Raw genomic sequence first — 9,620 nt, 5'->3', positions numbered from 1 at the left:
GTTGTGAGGACAAAATGGAGTAGAGGAGAAGCCGCTTTGAAAGCCTGGTTGGGATGCAAAGTGGGATGTAAATGAATACCCTGGACCCATGGCAGTGGTCTTATGCATGTTTATTCAGACATAAGTTTAGTGCCGCCAGGTAAGCGTTCAGAGGATGACAGCTTTTCTGGGGGCTAGCACCCCCATTAGTGGGTCTTAGCCGCCATCCACTCAATTCTTCTGAAGAAAATGACTGGCGTCCAGTTGGGTTTGTGTTACTGGACCTATACGTGTTGTAGATATCGGAAGCAGGTCTGGGAAACGCAGTTCTCCCCCAGACCTGCTGACCTGAACCTAAGAAGAGCCTTGCTAGTCAGACCAAGCACCCGCATGGAGAGCCAACAAATAGGGCAAGGAAGGACACCAACTCCTTCCTCCAGATTTGACTTCCTGAGGCCTTCTGGGATATCTCCTCCTCCTCCTCGAGCTGGTTTTCAGAGGGTCGCTGCCTCTGAACTAGGCACTTTCCTTTACCCACTCTGGCTAGTAACAGCCGCTGATGGACCCGACCTCCTGGAATCAATCTAATCCCTTTTTAGATACCGAGCTCTTTGACAACTTCAGCCTGTGAAACGTTCGCTCCAAGTTAACCTCTGCTGAATTGAATCTCCTCCTCTGACAAAGAAATGTGCAACAGAGTAATGGGAGAGGCTAAGAACTGAACTGGGGGAGACCCTCTCCATAGCAGCGGCTCCATAACTGAAGCGCAGAGCCTGCTTAAACGCTTCCCATCGCGAAATGGGCCTCGCCTTCCGCCAAAACCCTCCCAGCTCTCCAGGGGCTTCCATGCGGCCAGGCAGCCTGTGGCTTAACAAAAGTCCCCAAGCGGGACTTCTTCGACTTGCCGGCCCTTCAAGGACCGAGCCGCGCAGCTTTGAAGTGCGTGGCTGCCGAGAGGCGACAATAGCCCGGCTCTCCTCTCTGCCGGGCCTCCTTTCAAAGGAAGGCGCTTAATTGTGCGGGCTCCTTGTTTGGGGAGGGAGCAGTGGGGAACACCACACAAAGTGGCGGCCAGCCGACCACGGCGACATCAAAGGTATTTATTTTGATTATCTCCTGGCTATTTTTGGCAAGAACTTCCTCCGTTCCTTGCTGCTGAAGTTTTGCCTGCAGAATTGACTGTAATGATTTGTCTTTGTTCTCTACTGGATGTTTACGTTGCTCTTAGCATCACGTGCCTTTTGCTGGGACCACCAGTCTGCAGTTGCACTGGCTTGATTTGGAGTTAATCCTGGAAAGGGGTGGAGGGAGTCGCACGGATCTTGTTAACGCTTTAGCTGCCAACTCGATGTATTGTGTCAGACGACCTCTTCTTCTTCCCAACTGATCATTTCAAATTCATAAACTTGGTGACCCAAATCAACCCTAATAGTTGGTCATTGCTCTCTGCTTGCCATCTTTTCTTTGTTTGATTCAGCTCGTCGGAATTACTCCGGAACAAGCAACATGAAAACCCATTGGCCTTCAGTCATTCTTACACCTTCTTATTTACATCTGGAGCCACACCCCACAAGCCGACATATTGGGATCTAAAGTCACGTGCACATCATAGCCTTGTATTGGAGGCTGATTAATTCGGATTAACTACTTCCATACTCATTACTACCTGCAAATGGAGTATCATTTACAATCGTGCACTGAGAAATACTTACTCTTCTGCTGCCTTTATAATTCCCCTTTGTAGGAGGCCAAAAAAGCATTGGTAGGAAATTTGAGGGGTTTAAATTTCAGTGTAATCTTGACAATGTGGCTTTTAGGTTGTCTGATAATTTTTATAACACTTGCTTCCGAATAAATCTGGCTGGGATTGCACTTTGCTGTCGGAAGAAAACTCCATGATGTATTATCTGTTACAACTGATATAATGCAGCCGCTGGATGCACTTTTGGGGGAGTCAGTGACTCTTGTTGTTGGGGTTTACTTCCGAGTAAACTTCTCTAAACTCGAGAATCAGACAATCAAGTCGAGAAAATCAGTGGTGATATTTTATATCCCAGGAAGGATATCCCTCGTATTCTCTCCCCACCCCTGCTCTTGGCTGGCGTTCTCCAGGAGGCTAGAAATACCTCCAAATTCGAAACAGCTGCCGGCCTTGCCGTGGTCTGCCTGCTAAAATATGCCGATCTCCTTTTAATCTGTTTCATATTCACAAATTAAGTACTTAGCCTAGGTAATAAATCATTAGCAGTTTACGAGACTAGCCTGAGACACGCCAGAGAGGGAAGGTTGGGGGTGGGGAAACAATCCCCTAAAAGCGCAGGACGCGCGGCTGGAAAACGGCGTTTGGCAAAAACCTGGCCTGCGTTCCCCGGGGCGCAGGCCGGCGAGAGCAAGCGGTGCCTGCGTGAAGGAGGCGTTGCCAAGAACGGCTTTCTCACCTCCGGGAGGAGGAGGAGGAGGAGGAGGAGGAGGAGCGGGGGGGGGGGATGGGCTAATCATTCAGCTGCCAGCAGAAGAAAGCCGGGGTCGAGGGAAGCGCGTCTCCGGCTCCGCAGGCTGCCTCCTGACCCAAGCCTCCCGCTTCCTCTTCTGAGTAGCAATGCCCAGCTTGGCTGCACCTGCAAGCTCCATTCGCCTGAGAAGGATGACTCACTAGGAACGAGTCAGAAGAGGGTCTTCTCCCCTCCCTTCCTCTTCCTTCCAGACGAGAGTCTCTTTCTCTCTTCCAGGAGCGGCTGGACCCCCACCCCCATCGCTCACGGCTGCATGGCAAGCACGAGCATGCGATACTGAAACAATCGTGTAAGAGATCAGGAGGCGGCATTTGGTTACAGTGCAAATACGATAAACGTTTTTACTAGCCTTCTTTCGCTTAACGTCCAGCAGCTCGTACCTCATGCTAACGCCACACAAACAGATCAGCACACACACACACCCCCAGGGAAAGAGGGCCGGCCTGGGCACTGGGCAGAGCAGAGGCCAGGCTTCAGGCGCCAGAAGGCCCTGCAGAGAAGCCGCCTTCACTCTCTGCCCTGAAAGCTGACAGATTTTCATAACGTCACACCAAGCGCAGCTCGTTTCAGGGCCAGCTCTTCGCCCTCTCAGATGTTTTCTCTCAACCCCCAAACAGCCCATCTCCCCAAAACAAACCGCAGGGAGCAGGAGGAGGGAAAGACCCCACCCAAATCTGGAGAGCTCCGCTTTTAGTAGGAACAGAAGACTTTAGGAGGCACCGAAACGCGAACCCTATGGACACGCACGAAACTGCTTTGTGGGCATGCAAAGACTGGGCTTCCAGGTTCTTGTGGGTTTTCCGGGCTGTGTGGCCGTGGTCTGGTGGATTTTGTTCCTAACGCTTCGCCTGCATCTGTGGCTGGCATCTTCAGAGGTGTATCACAGAGAAAAGTCTGTTTCACACTGTGTCGGCTAGTGACACAGTGTGAAACAGACTTTTCTCTGTGATACACCTCTGAAGATGCCAGCCACAGATGCAGGCGAAGCGTTAGGAACAAAATCCACCAGACCACGGCCACACAGCCCGGAAAACCCACCAGAACCAGTTGAATCCGGCCATGAAAGCATTCGACAATACACTGGGCTTTCTGTTTGCTGGGAAGTTAAAACCGAGCACTCATTTGGGTGCTGTTTGGCAGGGGTTTTAAGTCCGAGCACTCGCTACTGATGGTCGAAATATGCCAGCCGCGTCTCCCAGGAGAAGAGAAGACACCGAGCCGCCCTTCCCCCCCTCACTGAGACTGAGAGAGCGAGCGCCCAGGGAGCCATGCGCTGGGAGGGCTGGCCGAGGCTCTTTCGTCGCTCCTTTGCAGGTCTGCCTGAAGACTTGCCTGTGCTGCGCTCCTCCAATTTCCCTCCACAGGAAAAGCCTGAGGCAAGGATTTTCTCTGGGAGCCTCCTGCTCGGCTGGTCTGTGGCCAGACGGAAAAGGCTGCCAGCGACCGCGCTGTAGCCAGGAAGAGAGCGAAACCAAGAAGGCGCCGGATTGCGATCCCCAAACCGGTCGGACTGGAGAGCTTGCTATTAAAACCTGCGCCCTTCCCAAGGCTGAGTGGCACTGGAACTTTTATTTGAAGTATGGCCCCACCGAGCCTGCTTCCTAGGGTACGTTTACTCAGGTCCTGGTATATTCAGTGGGACTCACTCCTAAGAATAGGATTGAAGCGTGCTCAGTCTCAAGGTGGCTGTCAGCGGCAAAGCACCTTTTCTTGAAACTCGCTGCCAGTGGGACTTCCAAATAAATCGCTAGGTGTCCTGCTTGAAGATGGCGACCATTTGCCCCGCTAGGCCCAAGGCCGCTGCGGGTGGGAGGGGGCTGCACTTCCTGTAGGCCATTCACGTGCAAAAGGCAACTGCAAAAAGGCAGCTGTTGATAGGGTTCCCATTACCTGGTGTAGTGATTAAGAGCAGGTGGACTCTAATCTGAAGAACCGGGTTTGGTTCCACACTCCTCCACATGAGTGGCGGACTCTTATATAGTGAACTGGATTAGTACCCCCTCCTACACATAAAGCCTGCTGGGTGACCTTGGGCTAGTCACAGTTCTTGGAGAATTCTCTCATCCCCACCTACCTCACAAGGTGTCTGCTATGGGGACAGGAAGGGAGTTTGTAAGACGTCTTCCAGCTCCTTACAGAAGAGAAGGGCAGGATATAAATCAAAATTGTTCTTCTTCTATAAACCTGGTTATCTTTTAACAAGAGGTGAAACTCTAGGGGACCCAGGCAGAGCTGTATACATGGAAACCTAGTTCTGCATGCCTACTCTCAAATTGCTCACTTCAAATTAGACCACAGGGAAAGTTTCGATAAAGGAAACATGACCCTAGGAGGGTATTATTCAATATTCTGGCTTTCTAGGGAAAGTAGTCACCAAGTTGCCCCGGAATCGCTGGCTTCAAAGTTAGAGCGTATTCTGCGTAGCTCTCTTTATGGAAAGGGATTGCTTGGCTTAAATCGAAGATGGGGGCATCATCAAAGCAAGAAGTTGGGCAGTTTCTCTCCATTTGGTCCCCCCAATCCAGTCAGATACATCCCTCACTTTATGCTCATCACCTATAAAGATCTGCGATCTCAGGCAGCCATAATTCGACCGGGCAGCGAGCCAAGGTTTGCAGCCATCTCTAATGGCGATAGCCTCTGCCTCCGGGATCATTTCTTAAGGACGCGCCCCCCCCCCCCCCCCCCCCCCGCAGCGTTTTGGGTGTTACCCTAATACAGCCCCAGGAGATAGCCAAACCATTTCGAGGAAGGAAATAACTCCCAGGATCCACAACACCATGAAGAAGTAACAAGAAGAGACATTTAAATCCTTCGCGTGGGGACAGAGGGTTGTCTCAAGGTTGTTAGCAATGCCAGGCACCTCCACTCAAAGGGCTTGTAAAAAGGGCTGGTTTGCAGACAGGGGCTCTTAGTTTTAGCTTTCGACTACGTTTGTGGATTTGAGCTGTTTGGCTTCTCGTGGGCTGCCTGCCGAGTTAAGCTTTGAACACAGAGGTGGCCAAGATCAATCGCGGCTCCGGAACCCTCGCTGGAGTTAAGTGAATGCAGCAGGGCGATTCGGACTCCAAGCACTAGAAGGGGGGAGGGGGCGGGAGAGGGAGGGAGGGAGTGGGAGAGGCAGAGAAATGTGAGGGGGAGGGACGGGGCCAAGGGAACGAGAGACTACTGATTGCAGGAAAGAGAGCAACACCGACCTGGGAGCGTCCGCCGCGTGCAATTGGAGGCGATCCCCTGGCGAGGAGGCGCTGTCAGAGGCTATTTATCTCTTGCCAGAGCCGCGGCTCCGGTTCCCACACCGGCCGCGTGTAACAATGGCAGCGATCAGCAGCCTTTCACGCGCTTCAGTGCCTGAATGGATTGCGGAAGGTGCCCGCGCTCCGCTCAGATGCCTGCCTGATTCATCCCCTCTGTTGCACAGTGACGCTCGCCGCGGCTGCTCTGCCCAAGGGACCCGCGCGGGGGGGGGGGGGAGCAGTCTGGCCCCATTTACCGAAGGAGCAACACCCCCAACACACACACACACACACACACACCCCACTACAACCACCTAATTTTCCATTCGCAGGACTATGGCGTGGAACCAGAAATGTCAGCGAAGGCTGAAACTTGACGCACTGGTAGCAGCCCAAAGCAATTTCCTGCCTCCTCCCCCTCCCGTTCCTCTCTCCTTTCTGGATCTCTCTCTCTCTCTGCCACTGCCCCCCTTTATCTTCTAAACGCACTTTGAAATAGTTTTATTTTATAGGTCTGTAGAATTTTTTAAAACCATGGGAAATGGGAAAGGTGTATTTTGTCGTCTCAACTTCTCACAGGAAGGGGGGGGATGGTGGTGGTGACAGCCTCCCCAAACCTTCTGGCGCGGTGCGCACGGCAGAGAATGCAGGTCATATCCTCAGCAGCCCGGGATGGTTCCCTGTCCTATTATAGAGTCGCGGCCAGAAAACTGAGGAACTCTCTGGCTTCTGAGGCAGAGAAATAGAAAGCCCATTCCCCTCACCGGAAAAATACGGTGTGGTAGTTATTTAGTGCCGAATGAAAGGCATTCTGTCCATGCTCTGAGACTTCCTTCTCACGTTCCAGAGCCAGGTTCAAGCACTGAAAACAAATGTTCGAGCTGCATTCTAGCAAACCTGAGCTCCGTCTGCACCTTGGCTTTCAATCACAGAAGAAAAAGCAACGTTTTGAAAGACTGCTTGATCTAGGTCAGAGTATCCTCAGAAAAGGAGGTTAGGCAAAGGTAATGATGAAAAAGATGCGATTCTAACACGGCAGGCGCAGAAAAAACGTTTTTATTAATTAATCCTTAAATATGCCACCTCCTCCTGGTTCCTTGCAAGCCTCGCCTCACATATTCCCCGCTTTTGCCACTCATGAGTAGGATTGGGGTAGATAAAGGATGCAATGGATATGCATTAATCTTATCGGTCTCCCCTCTTTAAAAATAAATAAATAAATAAAAGAGCTCTTCTAAATGCGCCCCTTGGAAGTAAGCCTCGTTTAATTTAAATTCTACCCCAGTGCAGGCAGAATCTGGTAAGAGACGAAAGAAGAAACATGTCACAGTCGTCGCCTGTAGGCTTCTGGCTTAATTGCCACAGCTGGATGACTTGCTGTGGGCGCCATCCGGATCCATTAAAATCTACGCTCCGGCTCTCAATAGTCTGTGAATTGGCCGTTCTTTTATGCAAAGGGAGGGTGGACGTTTTGGAAGGAAGGCCCGCACCCAGGGGTCTATTCAAAGACCGGCGGTTCTATTCTGCGTGACCTTTATGGTGGCATCAGAGATGGAGCTGGAGGCCTGTTGTGGCGGATAGCGCATGCCCCGGAGTGGGCGGGCGAGGAGAGAGGCCCTGGGGCGGCTCAGCGGAAAGTGTCGCCAGCTTTTGTAGAGGCCGCCAACCCTTTGGGAATGGTCCCACCTGAAGAGATCAGGTTCCACCATCAGCTTCATATTTTTTTCTCGTTTTACCTCCTCGTCCGGGCCAGGGCCAGAATGAACACGCCTTTGTCTCCTCCTGGGAACTTTGACGGCACCGAAGTCCGGTGAGCCGCCGCTTTGGCTTGCCCGCCTTGGGGGAACTAGAGCGTAGCTCCGGGAGCTTTACAATTCGTCCGGCCTGTTCCTCTCACGGGAGGCTTTTCCCCAGCGACCCCCACGTAGGATCGGAGCGGGCTGAGCGGGGCGACTGCGAGAGTCTCGCTCGGGAACGCCGCCTGCTTTAATTAAACTGAGCGCTCCGCCGGAGCCAGTCTTGCAGCCTCGTTTGCCGCTCCCGTGACCCAGCTGCCTGTCCTCCTCCCGCGCTACATGCGGGGGGGGGGGGCGAGGGGGAAGGAACTCGTCTGTGGGAATCGCAGAAGGAAATCGACAACAACACCAGAGCAATTAAAACGGCGCAGGCAGCCAACCTACTGGCGTGGCTGTGGCTAAACGGCGAAACGCGAACGTCTCAGCACTTTCCTGCCTGCTGCCTCTCGTGCATTTGCAGCGCCAGGCAAGCTAATTCCTCCGCGGAGGGCCTCAATCAGGCATTTATTTGACACACATGATGCATGAACGGCTAAACGCTCCGCTCAGCAGAGGGGGAGCAGCAGCAGCCAGTCGTTGCGTGCCGGAGAGTTGCCGACATGCAGCTGAAGGATGTTGCTTTCGCGCAGTCTTCAGGCTGACGACGGCGGTGGAGGGAGGAGGCGCGCGGCGCGCGAGGAGGAAGGCTCAACTTTTCTCAGCCTCGGCTGCAACCCAGCCAAGGGCGAGGTGATAAACCTCCAGTCTCGCAGCCAGCCCTTCCCCTTTGCTCTGAGCTGCCAGATCCTCCCATCCCCCACCCCCTCCCGCTCCGGCTGTTTTTTTCATCCCTCCCCGCCGCCCTCTCCCTCCTTGCCTCCCTCCCTGCCTGCCTGCCTCCTCTCTTTCCCCTCCCCTCCCCTCCCCTTCCCGGCTTTGTGTTTCCCTGCCGCACAGCCTGTTCTGGTGGCCGCCGAGTGAAACTGACTAACATGCGAAGCCTGGCAGCCTCTCGCAGGCGCCCCCTCCCCCCTCCCCCGTCATTTTCACTCTGGGAGAAGAAGGATCGGCCGGAGCAGAAGGGCAACTCGAGCGTCACCAGAGGCACAGGCAGGGAAGCCGGAGTCGCTGGAGGAGGCGAGGAGCAGCCGCGAAGGGAGCGCAGGGAGAGAGACGCCGGCAGGCAGATCAGAGGGCCGGGACCGGGCTTGCCTGGCGCAGAACAGAGCCAGGGATCTCCCCCCCCCACTCCCCAGCTCTGTAGCCCAGCAGCCAGAATTAGTGCGAGAGGAGATGCGACAGGCCCGCAGCGTCGAGGGTTTGCTTCGGAAGAGCCGGCCGTTTCCGTATGCGAAGTCACACGATCACTGAAAAAGGACGAAGCGTAGAAATCAGTATGATAGCTACTCACAGATAAATCATTTAGGATGCTCAGCATTCCCACCCCTCTTTTTTGGGAGTAGGCTTTTGTCGAATACAAATGTAGGATTGGGCACACAGGCCTATGGGCTTATAAGGGTCTTGGTGTAAATTCTTGTGAGAAAAACGAAGTCACAGTCCTATGCTTATTTACGTGGGAGAAGCGTTGTGTGAGGTGGGCCTTACTTCTGAGTAAAGAGGCGTAGGGAGACTGTAATTTCCAAATCCAAACATTGTAGCTGCAACAATAAGTAACGTCAATATGGCTAGTCTTGTCGTTTTCATTCAAACGTACTTTTGACTGACTAGTCTCTCTTTCGCAACCACATTTCCAACACCAGAACGTAAGTTGGAGTCCAGAACCACTGGCAGTGTCTCATCAGGTTGTATCAGGCTGGTTACTACTTCTCCATCTTAGGCACTGTCTTCTTCAAACTGGAATGGCGGGGTGAGGAGACATTGCACGTATATTTGTAGCTCAGGTGGATTTTCTTCAATGCATGATGAACTCAACTTTCAATTTCGCAAATGAAATAGGACTTCCCCTGTCCGTGTGCAGGCATAAAGCACAAGGATTGCAAGACACAGCAGCCTTAAACATTAGGCCCCATGGCCCTATCAGAAGGGGGTCTCAGGGTAGTTTGCAGCATTGCTACTTCTTGCACATTGCTGAACCATCTTCAAAACCGGGAGAACAG

At 52.9% G+C, this 9,620-nt stretch overlaps 1 long non-coding RNA gene across 2 annotated transcripts; it reads left to right on the top strand.

The window, feature by feature from the left end:
• Nucleotides 1-837: 837 nt before the first annotated feature.
• Nucleotides 838-2,841, top strand: LOC125432003. Of its 2 annotated transcripts, none has more exons than XR_007244378.1 (2): nt 838-1,075; nt 2,709-2,841. It is a non-coding gene; the product is annotated as an uncharacterized LOC125432003 (long non-coding RNA). The 2 variants fall into 2 exon arrangements; XR_007244377.1 differs by lacking the exon at nt 2,709-2,841 and adding an exon at nt 1,457-1,851.
• The last annotated feature ends 6,779 nt before the right edge of the window (nt 2,842-9,620 follow it).

Source organism: Sphaerodactylus townsendi, linkage group LG04 (genome assembly GCF_021028975.2).
Source record: "Sphaerodactylus townsendi isolate TG3544 linkage group LG04, MPM_Stown_v2.3, whole genome shotgun sequence".
NCBI classification, from domain to species: Eukaryota; Metazoa; Chordata; class Lepidosauria; order Squamata; family Sphaerodactylidae; genus Sphaerodactylus; species Sphaerodactylus townsendi.
Note: the sequence above shows the minus strand (reverse complement) of the source record. Positions and strands in the feature narration are given on the sequence as shown.